We start from the raw sequence: 23934 nt of genomic DNA on the forward strand, positions 1-23934 counted from the left end.
CATTAAGATGTTAATACATTACAAATTATTTATAGATTCAATGTCATCCCATTCAAAAAAATCTCAGTTTTTTGTGGAGAAATCGACAAGCTGATTCTAAAAATGAAAAGACTAAGGACCTAAAATAGCCAAAACAACTTTCAAAAGTATAACAAATCTAGAGAAATCATATCATCTGATTTTAAAACTTAACATAAAGCCACAGTAATCGAGATAATGTAGTATCTGCATACACACAAATAGATAAATGGAGCAGAATGCTGTTTTCAGGAATGGACCAATTACATTTTGGCATATATGTCAACATTATTCAATGAAGGAAAAATAGACTGTTCAACAAATGGTACTGGAACAACTAGATAGCCTTATATTTAAAAATGAAACCAAGCAACCAACCAACCTTGATCTCTATCTCATACATAAAAGTTAATTTGAGATGTAGTTTAGACCCATATATAAAAGTGAAAAGATCTGAACATAAGCACTTGTAAAGATGCTCAACATTACTGTAACTACAGAAATGTTAATTAAGAGCATAATGAGATACTGTCTTGCACCCATTATAATAGATAAAATTTAAGTTTGGCAATGCTAACAAAGGGAGAATATGGAGCCATCAGAATTTGCATTCATTGTTTGTGTGAGTGTAAAATGCTACCACCACCTTGGGAAAAAAAGGGCCATTTTTTTTTTTACAAAGTTAAAAAACATACCTACCCTTGGACCCATCATTTTCACTCCTAAGAAAAATGGAAAACATACATCCGTAAAAATACTAACACAAAAGCATTCATAGAAACTTCAGTCATAATAGCTAATAAATGCAAAACAATCAAATATTCTGCAATGAGAAAATGAAGAAAATAATTATAACACATATATACAATAGACTCTCACTCAGCAATTAAAAGGAAGATCACCGATACATGCAACACTTTGGGGGAAAAAAAATCTCAAAAACATGATGCTGAGTGAGTAAATACAGGAATTCAAGAGTTCATACTGCACGGTGTAAATCTCATTAAGTTCAAGAATAAGCAAAGATAACACTTGAGAATAGTAGCTGACTTTGTGGTGAGGAAAGAGCTAACTGGAAAGAGACATGAGGAAATCTTTGGGGCTTAAAAAAATACATATGTGTTGTTCATGATGTTACATGGCTGTTTCTGTCTGCGAAAACTCACTGAACTGAATACTTTAATTTGAGACATTTTATTGTATGTAAATTTAACTAAAATAATCTTCTAAAAAGCAAAAACAAATTCATTATCCAGCAGTCATTCATAAACTGTTCACTGAACGTCTATTTAATAAACCTCTAATTGCTATTATAATTAATAATGGTTTGGGGAAGGCACCGAGTTTCAGTTTTCCAATTACCCTGTTTTAAACGTGAAAAAAGGAAGAAGGCTCTCTGAATTTGGATGTGTAATTTTTGTATGTTTAAATTATTGAGTGTAAGTTGCCACATTTGGTAAATGTTTTCTTTCCTTGGCCTAGCAGACTCCATAAAACTGATGAGGCCAGACTAAGCAATTGTCGAGTAGGGAAAGGATGCTGGACCTGAAGTCAGATGACCTGAATTCTCTTCAAGCTTCAGCATCTTGTGATTCTCTTTCTCAGAGGTTCCCAGCTGTCTATCAATGTTGCGGTTCCTTAAAACTACAAATATGAGAACCATCATATTGCTGCTTGTGTACTGATGGCAGAGAACCATCAGTATATAAGCAGTGGCCTAATACCATATGGTCATCTTGGTTGTCAGCTTCAGGACAGTAAAGAGACAGTGGTATCTACAATAAATGTGACTATTTCTGTCCTTCATGCACTTTCAGTCTGCTGAATCTGCTGAACTTTGTTTTCATAGGCAAGAATCACTTTTCTTTTTCATTTTTAAGACTTATGAAACCAATCACATGCTTCAGTGCCACCTTTTAAGCAGCTGACATAAAGCTAAAGTGACAGGGCAGAAGAATAAATGCCATCCCTCTTTCCTTTTGTCCCCCATTACACAGAAACATCTCCATGGCTTTTCACTGATAATTTCCTTTTAAATTCTGACATCTTGTAAATTTAATGACTGTGTAGCTTTAAAAATGTAAGACATTTACTACCTCTACATTTCAAATGTATTTGCCTTAGTGTTTTACCATAAAAAGATAAAATAACTACACGCATATGTGTACAGACATACATATATATACAATGTTGATGTGAATTCACATGTAGAAAAATATATACAAAGATATAATCATCCATTCATTTATAGAGTCTTTCATCCATTCAGTACATAAATATTTTCAGTGCCTGTTATATACAGGCATTATGCTAAGCCCTGGGAATGTGATTATAAGCGAGACAGTCTACATCTCTGTAACAATAATAATAACAAAGATTTATATCCATGCTTGACACTATTCTAAGTATTTGCCTTTTCTGGACTTGCATGATTCTTGCAACCCCACAGAAGATATTATTTGGTTGAAGTTCACATATAGAGAGGGAAAATATGTTATGTCACCTAGTTAGGAAACAGTAGAGCTAGAATTTCAACCCAGGTAGTCTAACTCCAAAGTAAGGGATGAATAACTAACATGCCATGCTTCCCTGCTCTTGTTATTTTCTCTTACGGAGCTTAAGATAAAGTAGGAAATATACTGATCAGTTGTGAGGAGGATAAAATAAGCAGATTTAAATCAAAATGTATTTCCCTCACCCTGCCTGAGTTATTTCACTTTCTTCTTCTCCCATTACTTAAATAATTCCAATTTTTTTTTTAACGAACCCCTATTTTAACAATGGAAGTAATTCTGGGCAGGCTTTAGTACAGGTAAAATCTTCTTTTTTCCTGTTATGTATCCGAAAGCCAGGAAAGAGAAGGAGTTAAATTTTAATTCACTCCTTGATGAAAGATAGTCAGGAGGGACCAAGATGGTAATATAGGAGGTTCCCAAACTCCCCTCCTTCCAAGGACACACCTAATCAACAGCTACACATGGAGCAATACGCTTTGGGAGAATTCAGAAACTAGCTGAATGACTCCTGCACATCTGGCAAATGGGAAAATATCCACATCAAAATAGGTAGGGAATACTGAGGCATACTCTTGTGTCTTCTTTGCAATAAACACCACTTGCAGCATAGTACCATAAAATTAACGGGGAAACTCCAACTCCAAGATTCTCTCTGAGGAGCAAAGTTTGGAGCACACATCTAGCACCCCAAATTTTAAGATTCCTGTTCAATGGACAGGCCTGCAAAACACTCAGCTCTGAAGGCCAATGGGGGTTGCATCCATGAGTCTCACAAGACTACAGCAAGCAAAGAAGCAGTTTTTAATGGGTGTGTAAGCACTCAGTATGCTGTCACCCCAGGGCTCAGCACAGAGGGAGCAGGCAAAAATGCTCATCTCCCAATTTTTTCCTGGAAGAGGTACAACTGCATACTTTATACAGAGTGACAATTAATAAAAATAAAAAGACTTAACTATATCCTGCCTCCAAGAGACTCATTTCAGCTTTAAGGACTCACATAGGCTGAAAGTGAAGGGATGAAAAAAATATATCCTATAGAAATGGAAACCAGATAAAAGCAGGAGTAGCTATATTTATATCAAATAAAATAGACTTTAACCCAAGAACTATAACAAGAAACAAGAAAGATTATAATAAAATGATATAGGGGACAATTCATCAACAGGATAAAATAATTGTAAATATTTATGTACCCAATATCAGAGCACCTAAGTATCTAAATGTTAACAGATCTAAAGGGAGAAATAGAGAATAATACAGTAATAGCAGGAGACTTCAATACCCTACTTTCAGCAATTGATAGCTCATCCAGATCAAAAAAAAATTAGTAAGAAAATTATGGACTTAAACTACATGTTAGACTAGATGGACCTAGATGGGTAGAGAACATTCTACCCAACAGCAACAGAATATACAGTCTCAGATAAACAACCTAAGGTTAAAATTCAAGGAATAAGAGAAGGACAAACAAACTCAGCCCAAAGTTAGAAGGAAAGAATTAACAACTATCAGGGTAGACATAAATTAAATAGAGACTAAAAAGACAATGGAAAGATTAATGAGTCTAAGAGCTTTTTTTTTGGAAAATATAAACAAATTGACATAACTAACTAGATTCAAGGGTAAAGAGAGAGGATTGAAATAAATAAACTTAGAATGAAAAAGAAACTACCACCGACACCACAGAAATGTAAAGGATCATAAGAGACTACTATAAACAGTTACACGCCAACAAACTGGACGACCTAGAAAAAAATGGATAAATTCCTAGAAATATATAATCTAGAAAAACTGAATCATGAAGAAATAGAAAATCTGAACAGAAAAGTAATTTTAAAAAAGATTGTATCACTAACTAAAAACCTCCCAACAAAGAAAAGTCCAGGACCAGATGGTTTCACTGGTGGATTCTATCAAACATTTAAAGAATTAATACTAATCTTTTCAAATTCTTCCCCCCAAAAAGAAGGAAACACTTCCAAAAACAATATATGAAGTCAGAATTGCTCTGATATCAAAGCCAGACAATAAGCTGAAATAAGCCAGAGAAAAATATTACAGGGAAAGGAAATTACAGACCGATATCCTTAATGAACATAGATGCAAAAATCCTGAACAAAATACTAGCAAACCTAGTTCAACAACATATTAAAAGGATCATACACCAAATAATCCAATTTTTCAAATGGGCAAAAGACCTGAATAGGCACTTCTCCAAAGAATATATACAAATGGCAAGCAGGGACATGAAAAGGTGCTCAACCTCACTAATCAGAGAAATGCAAATCAAAATCACAAGGAAATATCACTTCACACTTGTCAGGATAGCTATTATCAAAAAGACAAAAAGCTTACAAGTGTTCATGAGGACCAGAGAGTTCTTGGAAATGTAAATTGTTGCAGCCATATGAAAAACTGTATGAATGTTCTTCAAAAAATATGGAATTAGTTGTCATATAATCCAACAATCCTATGTCTGGGTATATATCCAAAGAAATCAGAATTAGGACCTCAAAGGGGGATCTGAACGTCCATATTCATTGCAGAATGATTCACCATAGCCAAGATAATGAAAACCATCTACGCATCTATGAACAGATGAAAGGATTAAAAAATGTGGTATGTACATACAATGGAATATTACTCAGCCTTAAAAAGAAGGATTCCATTTGTGACAACACAGATGGACCTGAAAGGTACAGTATTAGTGAAATAAGCCAGACTGAGGAAGAAAAATACTGTATGATCTCACCTGTATGTGAACATAAAATAGTCAAATTCATAGAAAGAGAGTAGAATGGTAGTTGTCAGGGGCTGGAAGAAAAAGGCAATGGGGAAATGATTATTAAATGATACAAAGTTTCAGTCGTACAAGATAAGTTCTGAAGATCTATTATACAGCATAGCACCTTCAGTAACAACACTGTATTCTGTACTAGTTTGCCAAAAGGGGATTTTACGTTAAGTGTTCTTACTGTGAAAAAACATAGTAATAAAGGAAGTAGGAGGAATCTGGGAGTTGACGGATTTGTGTATTGCTTTGGTGGTGGTGATGGTTTCATGGATGTGTATTTACCCCAAAACTCATCTAGTTATAGGCATTAAATGTATAGCTTTTAAATAAGTCAATCATCCTCAAATAAATTTTTTTAAAGATATATAAGAAAGGTAGAAAAGGAAAAACTAGGCAGGGAAAGAATTCTATGCAATGTCTCAGAGAAGGTCTAACTTGGAAAAAGCAAGAAGTCCTACTTCAGGGACACACTGGAGAGATAAAACCAATCCAAACAAGACTTATCTGCTATTCAGATTAGGTACATTAAATCTTATCCTTAAGGCAACGATGAATTCTGAAGGAGTTCTAAGCTGGATAATGCACTTTTGTTTTGTTTTACATTTTATTCTGGCAGCAAGTAGAGAAAAGATTGCCTGTGGAGGGACAGGAAGAGGGTGAGTAGAGATTCTTAAGAGGCTCCTGATGATTCTTAGTGATTAACTTGATGACTTTCAGTAAAGAATGGTAAGAACTTGAACCAAAAAATGTTGATTAGTGAGCTAAGAAGCATAAAACAGATCAAAATGTCAAGAATGAATGTGAGATTACTGGCTTGGGAAAGTGGATCCAAAATATATGGTGGTACCAAGATAAGCAATGTAAGAAGGAAGACAGATTTTTCAGAAAAAAGGTAAGGAACTATTTAATGTCTGTATGGTTGGAGTAACTAAACTTTAAATAACTAAAAAATTTACTGGTCCTAAGTCTCAGCTCTGGGAGCAGGATGGGAGCAGGTGGTGTAGGACACAGAAGACAGGCAATCTTCTTTCATCTTGTGGTCTGAACACTATTTCTGCTAACATCTTCAGAGACTTCATTCCACCAAATAACCGCTTCTTCCCTCTCTTCCTCAGTTCCCTCTCTCTTCTCTGTCTCATCCCCAATATTTTCTACCAATGGATTAACATACATTAACCTTTTATTTTTAACTTCAAAAAAAAAAAACAAAACAAAAACCAAAAAAACCTATCTCTTTAATCTTCTGGTCTCTGGCTGCTCCTTTATCTTTTTCCCTCCCTTCAGAGTCAAGCTTAATGGAAGAGAAGGTGTGCTTTCTGTCTCCATTTCCTTATTTCCCATTCCTTCATCAATTTACCTCAATGTCTTTTGCCAAAATCACCATAGACCACCCAGTTCTCAGTTCCAATTTGCTTGGCCTCTCAGAAGATTTTAACTCTGTTGCTCATATCCTATTTCTCAAAACATTCTCTCTGCCTTATTTGAACTATGGCTCCCAATTTTCCTCCTAGTTATTTTGGGCATCCTTTTTCTTCTATGATTTTATCTTCCTCCACCTAACCATGAAATAGTGGACATTCCTCCAAAGTTCCCTTTGGCAAGCTTTCTCACTCTACAGATAGTCCCTCAGTGAGCTCACTTACACGCCTGGCTTACACTACAGCACGCTCGATAATGATGTACAAATCTATGAATCCAGTCCAGGTCTCCCTTCATACCATGTGAAGAGACAAGGAAAGCACTCTGTTCCAAGGGGTGATTACAATGAATCTCTAAGTTTGTATCTAATCTTACAGAAATCCCTTACATTATTTATTTTCCTATACTCCTAACAAAAGTCCCTTCTTAAATATTATCAGCCCAAAGGGGCTTCTCTTGAGTCATAAGTCTTTCAAGATACTGAGGGGCAATCACCTTCTCCCAAACAAACTGCATGGACTAAGATTGGAGGAGGTTATTTCACAGAAAAAATGGGGCTTTGGAAAAGAACAGTGAATGACTGCTGGGCAGGCATAAATTCCCAGTACGCACCAGATACTTTAATGCCACTAGGAGAGCCATACTTTCTAACTCCTGACAGAGTCGAAATAGGAGAGAGAAAAAGGTTAAAGAGGCAGGTGACTGTTGAGGGAACATGACTTTTTGGAGAAGGAAAAGGACTGAGCCCAGGAAGTAGTAGGTCAAGAAGGCCCTATGATGGACATAGAGGTGAAAGAACAGCATGAGACAGGAAGTCCATGCAGACTTGGGAGCAGATGTCCACGGAAGTAAGAACACATAGATGGGGCTAAAAGCCAAGGGAAGCAGACAGTCAGACAGTACAAGAGATGAGCAGGAAGTCAAAGCAACACACTGAAGGAGAGGATATGACCATTAGTGTTTTCAGACATTGTGTAAGAAGTGGAAAAGGTTAAGATTGGCAGTTTCCAGAATCCAGAACTAAGGCACTGACAAAGTATGGCAAAACAAAGTATGTGTATAGCAGCATATTTCAGAGATATTGTGGGCTCAGTTCCAGACCACTGCAATAAAGCAAATTTCACAAAAAAAATGCAAGTCACACAAATTTCTCAGTTTCTCAGTTCATATAAAAGTTGTTTACACTGTACTTTAGTCTATCAAATGTGCAATAGCATTATGTCAAAAAAAACATATACCTTAATTTTTTGAAATGCTTTATTGCTAAAAAAAATGCGAACCATTATCTGAGCCTTCAGTGAGTCATAATCTTCTTGCTGGTGGAGCATCTTACCTAGATGTTGATGGCTGCTGACTAGTCAGAGTGGTGGCTGCTGAAAGTTGGGGAAGAGAGAGAATACAGGGGTTGGGAAATACATGTCAGAGGTTTTATAATGGGACTCGAGGCTGTGGGTAATTCTACCCAGAACAAATCCAACTGTTCCATCTTTTGAGTTGAGGGATGAATCCAGCTGAGGAACTGATGTCATCAGAAGAAGTGAAATTACCTGCAGGGTGGAGGTCATTACAGGGAAAGAGGGGGGTGACCCCTGCTGTGGGGTGAAGGTCACTAATACAATGCCATACCTGTGTTTCTGGAGAAGGTTGGATGGTAAAGATCTTGCCTGCAAATCTTGGCAGAGCTCAAGACGTATTCCCATGGGTAGCCAGGTAAAAATGTACTGTGTTCCTTTCAAAGGGACAATCTAAAAAGATAACTGAGCAGGTATAAGTGGGTTTGAGCTGGGCTGAATGAGACAGTGTGTTGGCTGAGCCTTTTAGTGACCAGGAGTTGGGACTAGAGAAAAGTTCCAGAACCTGGGCTGGAGGGCTGCAAGGCTTAAACTTCTTGCTGTTGCCGAAAGAGGGAGTGTATGTGAACTTTCTTATCAGCTTACTCAGATGGTGCAAAAAAAAAAAAAAAAAAAAAAGGACAATGGGTCAATGACCAAAAATCAAAAATGAAGTGTAACTCTACTACAAGTGTTCTTTCTATTACTGTTATTATTTTTAAAGGATTTTAAATATATCCATTAACCTACACAGGTTAACTACTAATTCCAAGTGGAATTTTTAATAATGCTATTTGGCATGACAGTGGAGCTATAATATAACTTAATGAAATTGATTTTTTTCCTTAATTATCCATGGTTTATAGAATAGAAAAATTATTAATACTCAGAGATTAAAATTGTTAGAAACTAAGAGTTATACATAGGAATGCACACATAGTAGTAAATTAAACCTTCCCTGAAGTTACTTTTAACTTAAGGACTGAGAGACTGAAGGAATTCAGATAGGGTAAGAAGTAACTAACAATTTAACCTTATCAGGAACTAGGCTTAAAACATTTTTTTTAACTTTAAAAATAACCCACATTTTTCCTGCATTGTTTTAAACTTAAATTCTATCCACTTCTGTTTTTTATTGAAATAGTTGAAAAATCTGCATTGGGGACCATTTCCACCCAACAGATGCAGGAAATACTGGAAATCTTTTAACGAAATCTGTACTGCAGAGATTTCCTTCTGAATTTTGCAGACTTAAGCAATTCACATAAACTAAAATTTAAAACAAAGCAAAACAAAACAAAAACATTTTAGGTATTTAACCCATGGATTACAGAGTGAAATTTTAAAAGATAGAATAAAATTGTACTATGATAATTTGGAAATGGCAAAACAACTCTTCTTGAATATATATGGTAAACTTTGTGGTTAATTTGTTTTTAAATGAAACTCATATGTCAAGGTCCATTTGGTGATAGAAAATTATTTCTGCCCATAAATATCTAACCATGTGCCACAAGCAAAATAAAAACGTTTTTACAAAGATACACTTAGTTTAAGAGAAAGTGTTCATAGATAAACTATTTGGCCATTAACCAAACAAATCATTTCAATATTTTTCTGAACATATTCATAACAATATGCCCTAGCATTATCAGTGTGAACACATTTAAATATGCCAACAATTCACTAGATACGGCCACTAGAAGCATAATAAATTCCTGGTACCAAAGTAGATCAGTTGTCATTGTGAATTAACCCAATCCTTTGATCTCATCCCATTCTATCTCATGTATATAAACATATTTTAATATTTATTTTCAAATATAAAGCATATTAAATATAAAACAGACTCTGAATTGCTCCAAAACTTGGTCGAATGAATGCTGACTTAATATGAGAAAAATTATTTGATTCTATCTTAAACCAGAGTTTGAACAAGGAGAAATTTCTTGACTAATCCTAAAATGTTACTAAGTACACTCATTTCTAATATAAAAATAATTCTCAGTTTAAATTTGTACTTAGAAAATCCCTTAAACATGGATGTACTTAAGTTGTTGATTTAGTATATTTATTTATACCTTCTCCTTATCAAAAAAATGTTTAATTGAAATGACTATGTGACTTTTAATGTGAACAGGTAACATACATTAAAAATAGCCAGTAAACATTTTATTAGTCAATGTTAAAAGTCCTATAAAATCATTTAAGGGAGTCACAAATTACATAAAACAAAAATAGACAAATCACTCAAAAACATCTGTAACAGAGTCCCTTGAACACCCTCAGTGAAAGTATAACATGGAGTTTTGTTGCTGTTTCTTATCAAATCCCTCAGCTTATGCTAAATCCATCACTCCAGAGGAAAAAGACCACTTCCTATACACCAAATAGTTTAATCAGCTATTGAGGTAGAATAGTTTTATGTCCCATTATTATACCCTTTATATACCCCAATATATGTTTCCTAGCAATAAAATTTCAGATTTCAATACAATGGAGTTATTATAATTTGATGGTCTGAAAAGGTGAAAAATATTCCAAGTGAAATAGATTTTATTTTTACTATTTCTTGGATAAACACATGTTAATTAGCCTTAATAAATAAATACCTTTCATGCATCTCTAGGTGTCTACTCACGTAAGACTGGAGTTGGTGGATAATCCATATCTTTTGAATAAAATAACAGTTTGAAAGTGATATTCAAACACTTGAAGAATGTAAAGTACCTCTGTTATATCCAAATTACTGAGAATAATCTCAGAAATTCACTTTAAGACCATGTATCATTTTAGGGGCAGGATAGACAATTCACATGTTAGAATGAAAATTATGAACATATAATGCTCAGCACTGGGTCTTTAAGAAAAAACAAGAAAGGGAGTACAAAATTGCCAGCAAGCTTCCACTCACATAAGGGCACTATTATTGTTCACTAATATTTAAATATCCACCTTTCCTGAATAGCTAACAGAGGATTTGTAGAGCTTGATCAGGTATGGATAATTTAGAGCCAGGTAACACACAGTATCAAACAATACATACAAGTTCAGTTTGAAAATTTTAAACAAGTTTCCAATTGTAACTTGCAAATATTTAGAACACAAAAAGGGCCACCAGTTTTAAAGAATATTATATAAGGTTGAATACACTGTCATAACTTGGAGGAGTAACATACAGGCACGTTGTAATTTCCCTGAAAAGAAATATTTACCCACCTTAGCAATGTGTTATATAACATTCAAGTTTAACTCACAATTAATTAAATGTCATGGTTTCTTCCTAAAACCATGCATTAGTAAGAATTACTGTGCGCTTGTTTCTGGCAATGAGTATTGAGGACTTTCACTTATTCATAAACCTTTATATATTTCCAGTGCCACATAATTAGGGAATTAAACAATCCATCTTGGGGGACAGGCAGTTGGCGGTGGGGGGGGGGCGGTGAGGAGGAGGAAGAGAAAAATCTGATCTAGAACTATTAACTCCAGAGAAATTGTAAGTTGTCAAGGGCAAGGGCTGGAAATGTTTTTGAAAATCTATGATACTTTAAATAGTGAGAAATGAGATGTGAAAGAAGTTGGAAAGTAGAAGTTTGAGATCAGGAAGTTGGGCATTTGAGCTCAAAGTTATGGAAGTTTCAGCTAATAATGCTGCAATATATACTTAAAAGAGGACGGCCAAGGCAGAATAGAGGAGCACAGGAATTAAGTGAATCCTGAGTTGGACTGACATCCTCATGGATGCTGAAATAAGTTGCTGTGATGGCAAGATCAGAAGTATAAAAGGCCACTATAAGCAGGTAGAAAGTCCTCAGTAAGTATAATATATGCCCTAAAGGCAAGTACTTTAAGGATAAGTATAGAATGATAAATAAAAATTATGGGTACATGGAGATATAAGAATATAAGTCATGGAACATCATCAGAGAGCTAGAAAAATGTTGAACTGCTTTCACCCAGGGAATAAGGTTTCAATTAAGGCAAGAAATTGTATGGACAACACTGTGAAGACTTCTCTTGTTATATGTGTCTTAAACAATACTACATACTTGGTATTGATGGATGTATGCATGCATATATGTACTTTATATTTACAGTTCTTACCATATGTTGCAACTATTCGATTTGTTTTATTTCTTTAATTGCACTTTAGGCTCACTGATGGATAAGAACCAAGGCTTATTCATCTTTATAACTCACTAAACATAACAGCAAATTTAGATGCTTCCTTCATAAATATGTCTTAGAAGTAAATGTCACTGTTAGTGAGTGACCTTTTCACTGTTAGATTTCAGTTTACGTAAATGGGTTAGAGGAACTTCCCATGTTTCTCTTTTTTTAAATTTTTTAAGCATTTTTGAGATATAATTTAAATACAGTAAAATGCACAAACCTTTGGTATGCAGGTTGATAATTTTTTTTTAAAGTTATATACCTTGCAGCCAGTGACATATCAAGGCCCACTCATACCGGTTCACAAGAGCTACTGTGTACATCTCTTCCCAGCTTTGCTTCAGTAATGTCACATTGGTAATTTGAAAGCAACCATAGTGAGAGTATTTACAACTCAAAACTCTTGAGTGCTGCGAAGTAGGACTGTTTTCCCCCAGAGAGCCTGTTGTTAAAACATGTACCAGGATACACTGCTTATTAACATCAACTAGCTCAAGATATATATTTCCATCACCAGAGTAGTCATTTCATGCTCTTTCAATTCGTTGGCAACCACTCTGAAGCTCTATCACCACTGATTAACTTTGCTGATCCTGAACTTCGTAAGTATGGAATTATATAGTGTATTCTCTTTTGTTTCAGGCTTCTTCATCTAGCATAGTATGTTTTATCTTAATATGTGTCACTGTGTATATCAGTAGCATGTTCTTTCTTTATGGGTGTGTACTATTCCATTGTATTAATATGCTACAACTTCTATGTATTGTCTATTGATAGACATTTCAGTCGTTTTCTGCTTGAAGCTATCATGAATGTAAGTTCTACAAGCATTCTTGTACACATTTGTGAGTATATGTGTGTGTGCTATGTGTTCATTTGAGTATATACTTAAGAGTGAAATTGTTGGATGACAGGGGAGGTATGTTAAACTTTATTAGAAACTTTCAGACAGATTTCCAAATTAACTGTACTACTTTATACTTGTACCAACAATATTATAGGCTCAAGATGCCTATATCCTTGCTAACAGATCTTGGATTTCATTTTTTTTTCCAACTCTAACCTCAAAATGGAGGGCAGTTTATATTTCTCAAATATTTATTGCCCAAAATTTCCTTTGAAACTATAGTAGGTAAGATTACTATTTTTCATAAAGTTTATGTCATCATCCTAATTTCACAGGATAGGAATAGAATATTTTTATAAAGTTGCTATGTGATATTGCTCTGGAGATTACATACCCATATTGTAGCTGTAATAATTTTTTATGTGACATGACAAAGGAATCATGCTTATGTCAATTCTACTAAATCTCTTCAAATAGCCCTTATTTATTTCTATCTACAGATCTAGAAAAATGTAAACAAACAATGAGTTCAAGATAGAGTTCCTGTGGGGAGGTATAGGTCAGTGGTAGAATGTATGCCTAGCATGCATGAGGTTCTGGGCTCAGTACCCAGTACCTCCATTAAAAATATAATAAATGAACCTCCCCTTCAAAAAAAATTTTAAAAAAGAACTTCATTCAAGACAGTTTTCATAAACTCTGCATTTATTCAAAAGGTTACATGTCTCTAAATCTGAGAGAAGTGTCTGTATCTATTTTTCAGGTTCCATACTACCACTGGATTCTATACACAGACTCCTCATTTGCTTAGATAATCTGGTCTTAACCTTCATTGTTGAGGACTCTCCTAGTCATCCTGACTCTTCTCCAGGGTGAGAAAAGGGAACTGCAGTAGTTTAGGAAAGAGCTATTGATATTATGCTTACTTAAGTCCTTAAAAATCACTCAGCTTTGTAAAACAAAACAAAAATCATCCAAACTTATTATCTAGACTTATGTATGCAAAATGATGCACTTATTATTTGCCTAATCATTTCCTTCCATTTTTAACCAGCTGTTAGCAACATCTGTTTAGGCATGTCTTATTTGATTGACATTTTAAGACAATATTGAACTTAAACATAATTTTTGTTAATATGCTGCCAGTTTGTATCTAGCAAGTAAGAATATATATATATATTTTGTATTTCAATAGATTATTCTGGTATCACATAGGCATAGATGTGGTCATGGCACTTCTTAAATGACTCATTGAAAGCGTCTAGGAATTATTCAAAGACTCTAACCAACTCCACACTCTAACTTAACTTTTGAGAGAAAATACTCTTTATTATACTCTGTCTTATCTTCTAGCTGTTTTAGATACGTTTTTGTCAGTAAAATAGCATGCGTCATTATTTTACACTACGTATACAATAAATAAGATAAAAGAACATACTGTACAACACAGGAAATATAGCCAATATTAAAAATACTAATACTATTACTAATAATATAGGCCCCTGGAAACAAGTATAACAACCAACAATTCTTTCTTTTTTCTCACTTAGAATTTCCAGCAAAATACAAACAATACAGCAACTTTTAAATAACCACTTGGCTGATCAGGAATTTGGTTGCAGAAGTCTTCTGTGGCCTTTCCTAAGTGGCTTGTTATAAGGTGTCTTTATAACAAATACTACAGCTCTGAAAAGTCATAGGAAAATAATGTCTGTCATGGTTCAATGGCTAGAAGGATGAAGGAAACTACTCTTAAAAAGAACAATGTATAGTAATCAAAAATTATGTAAGGTTGATATTTTCTACAGTCTATTCCATTTTGAAGCTTCATCAAATTTTTAATATTAAACTTTATTAAAAAATAAAAAAAATTATTTTTCTATAAAGTTACCCAGTATGTGACCATAGCATTTTCTATGTATTTTTGTGAAAGCAAAACAATTGTAAAATCATAATGAAAAACTGATTAAATAGGTGTTTATTTCAAATGGTCATACTATTTTATAATATGTTACCCAACAAGTAATAGATTTCTGTCAAACTTCAATTATAACCCATAAAATAGACTTCCATTATGAAATGGCTAACTTTTAATATTTGATTTTTTTAGGAAGCTTGTTCAGGTTCACCCAGCTCAAGACAAGAGTAACAAAGAAAAGCTTACTTTACAATGCAGTGATGCTCCTACCTGTGACATCTACCATCGACTCCATTTATAGACAAAATACTCTTCTTACTAAAAAAAGAAACATCACTAGGGATCAATCCTGTTGACCACAAAAAAAAGCCCACAATGGGATATTTGAACAACTTCATAGCAATCCATACAAAAATCTAGGTGAAATGGATAAATCCCTTGAAAAATAAAATTTACCATGGCCAACCAAGAAAAAATTTAAAAAAAAAAAAAAGAATGGATACATGTATATTAAAGAATTAAGTTCATCATATAAATCTGTTCTAAAAAGAAAATTCCAGATCTAATTGGCTTCCATAATGAAAGCTTTCATACATTTCATGTGGAAAATGAAGAAACACATCCCAATTCATTTTATGAAGTTGACATGACCATGATACTCAAACATTAAAAAAAAATTATCAGCAAGGATGATTATTTCATGAATGCAAAGTTGGTTTAAAATATGAAAATAAATCAATGCAATCTGCCATATTAACACACCAAAAAAAGGGAAAATGACTTTTTTTTCAGAAATGCAGTAGTGGAATTTGACAAAAGGCAATACCTACTTGTGATAAAAATTTATAGCTAACTAAGAATAGAAATATCTACAAATGAAAAACACTACAGCATACATTATACTTAATCATAAATTATTGAATACATTCTCTGTGAAATCAGGAAAGGGACAAGGACATTGTTTATCAACACATCCATTCAACATTGCACTAGAGGCTTACCAGTGCATTAAGAAAATAAAATAAACAAATAAATATATGCAGATTGAAGAAGAAATAGATAATTATGGTTTGCAGTTGGTATGTTTCTGCACATAGAAAACTAAAAGACTCTTAAAACAGGACATGCAAATTAATAAGTCAATTCAGGAAGATGCTGAGTACAAGGTGATCATGCAAAATTCAATTCTACTTGTATGTGCCAGAAAAAAGTTAACAAAAAATTACACTTTAAAAATGATAACATTTTCAATACCATAAAAATCTTGTTCCTAGGAATAAATCTAAGAGAAGATATGCAAGCTCTCTACTCTAAAAACAATATATTACTGAGATAAAATAAATACGACTTTAAAAATGTGAAGTTATATCATGTTCAAAATTCAATACTATAGGATGTGATCTCTGCAAATTGACCTGAAGATTCAATATGATTTTAATCAAAATCCCAACAGATATTTGAAGAAAATCACAAAACCCAGAAGCCATGAAATATGTATGAGGTTTTAAATTTTGACAGGGAAACAAACGGTTAACACTCTATTCAGTAAAAATACAGCGAATAAAATCAAAAGACGACATCTTCTAGTGAAAAAGAGATCTTGAGAATAAATAAGATAAAGGGTTCGCTTTAAAAATGGTCCAGTAAGTAGTTCACAGATGAAGAGCTACAAGTGGGAAAACAGTTTTAAAAAAAAAAAAAGATGCAAACTTACTTACAATTAAATGCAAGTGAAACTGATAATATATGATTTTCAGCCATTAGATATATACATAAGCATTTAAAAATAGTTACTATTTAGTGATACTGATATTTGGTGGGGTTGTGGAAGAGGCACCTTCATATACTATTAGTGGAAGTGTAAACTGGGTCAACTTTTTAGGAAATATTTATCAAAATTAAAAGTGTATATGCCCTTTAACCAACAAAATCCACTGCTACTAAATTATATTATAGATATAACAAAATTGTTATTTGAATAGTTAACATTATTTATGACCAAAAAAGCCCAAGTGGTTTTAGAGGATGAGATAAATAAAAAAAATACAGCCCTATAATGGAATCCATACAGCTACTAAAGACATCAGTGTATTTATGTCTTAATTCCTAGGATACACTGAGTACAGGAAAGATATAGGTCTCTGAGCATATCATCCTTCCTTTAAAAAAATACTAGGAAGTAATATTTATATTTGGTTTTATGTCACTTTTTGGTTTATGTCATTTTCCTTGACAGATAACATATATTAAAAGAAAAGCTCTTCATAATGGTTACTTGTATTAAAAGGGGCTAGACATCAAGCACAGTAGATTTCTAATTATGACATGTCTTTCTCTTCTGTTTTTCCTAACCATTTTATGCAGAACCTTTACAGGTTCGATTAATATTAATAGCAATGATCTGTATGATCTCATTAAAAGACATTTTTACTTTTTCATTTCTATGCTTCTATTAAAACAAACTTGAGTTCCAGTAAAGCATAGTAGACACACTTCCTATCTTTCCTGCCAAGCATAGCTAAACACAATAGATGCTACAAATGAGACAAACATGAGAACACTCTGAAGGCAGACTAGCTAGGATTCCCAAGACCCGAGAAAAGACCCAGTGGTATATTCCCAGGGCTTTCTTTTATAGAGAGACCAGGCGCTAAGGAAGCAAGGAACATGGAAATGCCAACCAATGGCTCAGACCAGAAAGCTTCAGGAAAGCCTCCTCTCTGTAGCCACAGGACCAGAAAAAGGGCATTCTAGTAAGATAGAAAACTTTTAGACAGTAGCTGCTCTACTCCAAGAGAACACACACACAAAAGTGGCTATATTTCCATGTCAGCAAAAGCCAAATGAGATTAGATTTCCACTCTTTCCCTGACTACAAGGCATACCTCCCTCCCACTGAGGCTATATCAGAAGTGTAATATCAAATAAGACAGAAATGAGAGGGTGGGATTTTCATTTCCACTAGGGAATGATGAGGACCCCCCCCCACTGGCAATATCAGTAGAGACTATGTAGGGAGCCTTCTGCTCTATCCAGAAGTAACAAGGCACCACTACCTCTCCCTCAGGATAGTATCAGAGGAGGCCAAGTAGGAAACAGGAACTTTCATTACCTCTCAGCTGTAATAAGGTCTCCCTGACCACAGAGTTAGTGGTGGCTATATGGGATATAATAACTAGGCACTCTTTCCATTTGCAACTAAGGTGGTGTCTTTGGAAACCTAGTGGGGAACTTGAACCCTCATCAAAACCCAGCAGTAATGAGGAATCCCTCCCCGACTGGGATAGCAATAGAGACTAAGGGTGGGGGACTCAGTTATCACCCCCTTGGAAGTAACAAGGCAGCATGCTCTTTCCCTCCAGTGTAGTGTCAGATATTTAATAAGATGCAAAGTCTCATGTCCACAATACAATTTTTTAAAAAATCACTCAACATAGCAAGATTATATAGCACAGGGAAATATATACAAGATCTTATGGTAGCTCACAGAGAAAAAAATGTGACAATGAATATATGTATGTTCATGTATAACTGGAAAATTGTCCTCTACACTGGAACTTGACACAACATTGTAAAATGATTATAATCAATTAAAAAGATGTTAAAAAAAAAGAAAGTAAACGATAAAGGAAAAAATACCTTGAGAAATCTGGAAAAAAGAGTAAAAATATATAGGTAAAAACTATACACTTTCCTCTTCCTTTTGAGTTTTCTAAATTGTTTGATGGTTGATGCAAAACTCATAGTATTGTCTAAAAATACCTACATTTAAACAAAACTATCCATGTATCTTCCATGTAAATACCTCAGCCTTAAAGTATATTTGGAAATAGACTGGATTGAGAGACACAAGACTTACCTTTGTGATCTACAGGACCTATTACACATTAATTTTATAATAAAACTATGACAAATACTACATTCTTTTAAGTTTTTCTTTTCTTTTAAAATGGGAACATAAAACCTTTCTTATGAGTTTCCTAAAATTGTTTTTGAGGTATTTTGCAAACTATGAAAGGCCATAAAATGTAATAGTGTTAAAACTCTTCTCATTATCTTTCAAAATACAGTTTTGTTCAAATCTATCATGAAATCTATTGTGCTGAAGTATTTAAGAGGTACTGAGATTTGCAATTTTTGTTGAATGAATCATAAAATATTGAAGATTGATGGAAAGGATAGAGACATGTAGTTATATGATAAATCAAGTACAGTAAAATGTTAACGCTATGATCTAGGTGACGGGCATATGGGCATTCACTGTAAATTATTTCAACTTTTCTGTATATTTTAAGTTTTTCAAAAGAAAATGGTGAGAAACAAATTTTAACATAAAATCTTAAGCTCTCACATATTTTAGGCAAATAAAAGGTTACCAATAATGTTACTAAACATATCAACTTCACAACACATGATAGTGATGTATCTCAGGCTACAGCAACATTATACTCACAAGTAAAATGAATTTGACACAGCATTGTAAAATGATTAACTCAAGTTTTAAAAATGTTAAAAAAACAAGTAAAATGAAATACAAGTTCCTCTTTGTACATACACACATTATATATGTTTATGAATATATATGTTCATAAAACTCAATATAAGACAAATAAAATTGAAGATAAACTTATAGTAATATCTTACTACCTGTCCAGGGACACTTTTGTTGTTTTTTTAATATACTCAGCACATGCTAAGAAATCATTTTATGCCAAATATCTCAAAGAAACCAAAGTCACATATCATTCGTTTACTGTGGAAGATTTGCTATAATGCATTTTTTTTCCTAGGGAAAAATTTTTAACACCAAATCATTATAATCACACTCATTTTCCAAATATGATAATTCTGACCAAAATCCTCCAATGGCCTCTTGCAGCATTGATGGCAAAATCTGGATTGTGTTAAGTACATACCCAACTCAATCTGAAAACCTTCTGATACTCAAAACCCACAAAAGTCAACTTTATTTTTCTGGGTCAAGTTATCTTCAGGACAAAGAGAAATATATTTGAATTAAAGTATCTTTGAAAATATTCCTTAGATCTTAACTTGTTTTTCTAAAGCAAAATTTAGAGAGGTAAATGTAAATCTGCCATACAGATTGTATTCCCCTTGAAATAACCACACATTGGCAATTTCATGGAAAATGGGCTTGGAAAAAATTTGGCATGTGTTAGGTTACCAGTATGAAGGCCTTTTATGATTATGTTTTATGGTTTCAGCTAACAAGCCACAATTTGGAGCACAGAATTACCATGTAGAACAGGGGTGGTATTTCAGTGGGATAAATGTGTTGGAAAGGACTCAGCTTGAGGGTCTTAAAATATGTCAGTATGGGTAGGAGAGTGTATCCCATTCCAGGACAGAGTTGTGCTGGTATGAGGTCTCCCTGGTGGACCCTGAAGCCTGGCTGGACCCAGCATATTTGTAACCTGGTAGAGCCATTCATCGTACCATTCACTTACCAATTTATTTGTTTATTTCATAGCATTTATTTTGGTGCTCTATGTTATCATTAACTTGATGGGATAGGGTCAGAGCAAAATAGATCTCGATTAAAATCCACAACTCCCACAATCCGTAAGTAAAATAGATGCTCTTGGGGCTACACCCAATGCCCTTGGTGCCACTATTCTCCTGCATGCCAGACTAACTTCCAACAGCTGGCAAACGAATCACTTTCTTTACCAGAGGGCTTTTCCTGGCCATCAAATTCTGCTCTGTCCATGTGCAGTAGGCTGAAGTGTTGGAAATGAACGGTTCTCAGAAACAGCTCTAAGTCAGTCTCCTGCAGATGGGATAGCACTGAAGCTCATGTTCTACAGATTCCAGAGTTCCCCATCAGGTTTAAGCTCTAGCTGCCCACAGTGTTGGTTTTCCCCTTCCTGTCTTGTTTCACCACTATCCTATTCATGTTTCCTGATACCATGCTGCAAATACGTCACTTGTTCTAGAATCTTTATCATAGAGTCTATTTCTAGGAAAATGCAAATTGAGACAATAGGTGTATTAGTCAGGATTCTTCAGAGAACCAGAACCAGCAGGGTATGCAGTTGATCCTTGAATAACACTGTTTGAACTGCGAGGGTCACTTCTATGCAAATTTTTAAAAATAAATAGGTACTAGAGCACTACATGATCTTTGGTTGGTTGAATCAGTGGATGCAGAACCATGGATACAGAGGGCAGTCTGTAAAGTTTTATGTGGATTTTCCAACTGGGCAGGTCAGTGCTCCTAACCCCTGTCTAATTCAGGGGTCAACTGCATACAAATATACACAGATTTATTGTGGGAATTGGCTCATGTGATGGTGGAGTTGGAGATGTTAGTTTCTTTGCAATGTGCCACGTGTAAGCTGAAGAACCAGGAAAGCTGGTGGTAAAATTCAGCCTACGTTCAAGGGTTTGAGAGCCAGGAGCTCCAGTGTCTGAGGACAGGAGAAGATAGGTGTCCCAACACAAAAAGAGACAGAATGTGCCTTCCATCACTGTTCTGTTCCAGTGGGGCACTCAATGGAGTGGATGTTACCCACCCACACTGGTAAGGGTGATCTCCCTTACTCAGTACACCATTTCAAATGCTAATTTCTTCCATAAACATCTTCACAGACACACCCAGAAAGAATGCTTTACCAGGTATCTGGATCTCCCTTAGCCCCCTCAAGCTGAAGCATAAAATGAACCATCCCAACAGGTAAGGCAGGCATGGAAGCAAATAATCACCCAAAAATGTGGTATGAGCTGTAGTAAATACATGTTAAAAATGTCACACAAATCGAAGAAGGGAGCTACATCCATTTGCTCATTTTTAACAATTTATATTGAGCACCATTTTCTAGGTTCCCAATTCACACAAATGTAAACAAGGCACAAAGGCACTGTCCTAGATATTCCTAGGGATGTAGATTAGTAACTAGAGACAAAGAAATCACTTTGCCTAGGATGAGATGGGGTGGGGGTGGAAAGAAGGGGAAAGAAAGTATGAGAAGAGGAAATAACAGAGGCTGAAAATATTACTGAGGTTAGATGATATTTTGTACTATTACTCATTTTTCCACACAGAAACGTGGAGACTGAGAGTCCAGGCAGAGGAATAAAAAATCCAAAGGCCCAGAGTAAAACCAAAGGGCATGGGGACTCAGGAGAGGCAGTTTAGTGTGGCAAGAACACAGCACAGATGTGGGAGACTTGAGGAGAGATACGTGGGGGAGGGACGGTGCAGACCCTTGCATCCTGAGAGTGTGGACTTCATCCTATGAGCAGCAGGAATCTGCCAAGACCCTCTGCTGTAGGGCTCCAACTGGCATGCCCATCTGTCCTACGACAGTCTGAAGAAGGTCACTCTGTACAAGCTGCACTTGGGAGTCTGTCCTGGGGTTAACAGTCATCAGGAGATTATTCAAAACTTCTGAATGCATTCAAGGATGTAAACTATTTATTCTATGTGACCTTTGCTTAGGAAACTATCAAGTGTCTAAACCACAAAGGATCATAGGGGATATCTGTCTAGTTCCCTAACTCTGCAGAATCATATACCCTAATCCCTTTCCAGTATACTCATTTGTTCCTTAACAAGACAAAATAATTGTTTAAACTATACTGTGTGTTGGTGTTCTGAATAGAGAAAATAATAGGCACTGTATTTCAAAACAGCTCTCACATAGGAAATAATCCTGGCCACATGCTGATTATTCCTGATGGTGGGTTTAAGTACATACGAGTTCATTATGCCTCTCTCTCTACCTTGGTATATGTTTCAAGTTATTCACAAGAAAATGGAAAAAAGAAAGAATTCTCAAGGAAGAATTATTATCAGTTATCTGCAGCAGGGCCTGTGGGTATTTTTAGCGGTCTGTGCCCCCCCACCACCACTGCTCTCCTGTTAGTCCTTCTTCAGCGTGTGGTCCTTAGTTTACCCTGGGAATCATCTCACCCAACTGCCACACCCTCACAGGGGAGTGAATGACTAACGAGTGGCCACTGGGGAGAAAGCAGTAACAACAGCTCTCTCACCTTCATTAGGGAATTGCAAGTACAATCCACACGCCAAAGCTGCCTGCAGGATCATGCTGAGGCTGGACTTCTCCTGAGCCCCCATCTCTCCCTGGCTTCTTTCCCTGCTCCATCCTTTCTTCACAACCCTAGAAGATTCTGCTGAGAACATTCCCTCAGTAAGTCATTTGCAAAATGATTTCTGTTTTGGTTTCTGCTCCTAAGGAACTCAGCCTTAGACAATTTTACTTTGGAATTGATGGGAATTAAACTATTGGTTAGAACACTAGACCAGGTAGAACTCAGAAGGCTTAGTTACTAGACTGATTCTGTTTTCTCATTTGTGTCAGTCAACTCTAAGAACATTAGTTTCCTTTGAAAAACGAAGAAAATAACATTTCCCCAGTCTATACAGTATGCTATTAAAAGGAGCGAATGAGATTATGCACATGAAAGCACTTTTGAAAACGGGAAGTTCTATATAATATGGTTACATTACTATGCTATTTTTATTATCTGCAAAAAAATAATGAATTGCCTGATGTTTGATTATTAACATATTACTGAATTTTACAAACAAATTATTTTGAGGCAAATGAACAGAAGCTCACTGCAACATGCTACAAAATTAGGCTGGCTTTCTTAGTTTAGGCCTTTTGTCTCTGCCTGTCTTTTCCCAACAAGACACTGAAGCTAGATATGAGTTGAATTTGAACCTCTGGTGGGCAAGGAGTCTGTCATATTTATGTGTCAGGAGAGCACATTTCCATTTTTCTTTCCAGGAGTTAAAAAAAATGTTTTTAAATCCAATGTTAATTTCTTATAACTTGTATGAAGAAACAGTCAACAATAACAAAGATTCAGCTCACTCATGTACTGTAATAATAATCTCCATCACTGATCATGTGTTCTGTTTCCCA

At 35.0% G+C, this 23934-nt stretch overlaps 1 long non-coding RNA gene across 1 annotated transcript in view; it reads right to left on the bottom strand.

The window, feature by feature from the left end:
- Positions 1-23934, bottom strand: part of LOC116281549 (uncharacterized) — a 489842-nt gene that overhangs the window by 243851 nt on the left and 222057 nt on the right. The gene's annotated exons all lie outside the window — the stretch shown is intronic.

This window comes from Vicugna pacos, chromosome 8 (genome assembly GCF_048564905.1).
Source record: "Vicugna pacos chromosome 8, VicPac4, whole genome shotgun sequence".
Taxonomy (NCBI): domain Eukaryota; kingdom Metazoa; phylum Chordata; class Mammalia; order Artiodactyla; family Camelidae; genus Vicugna; species Vicugna pacos.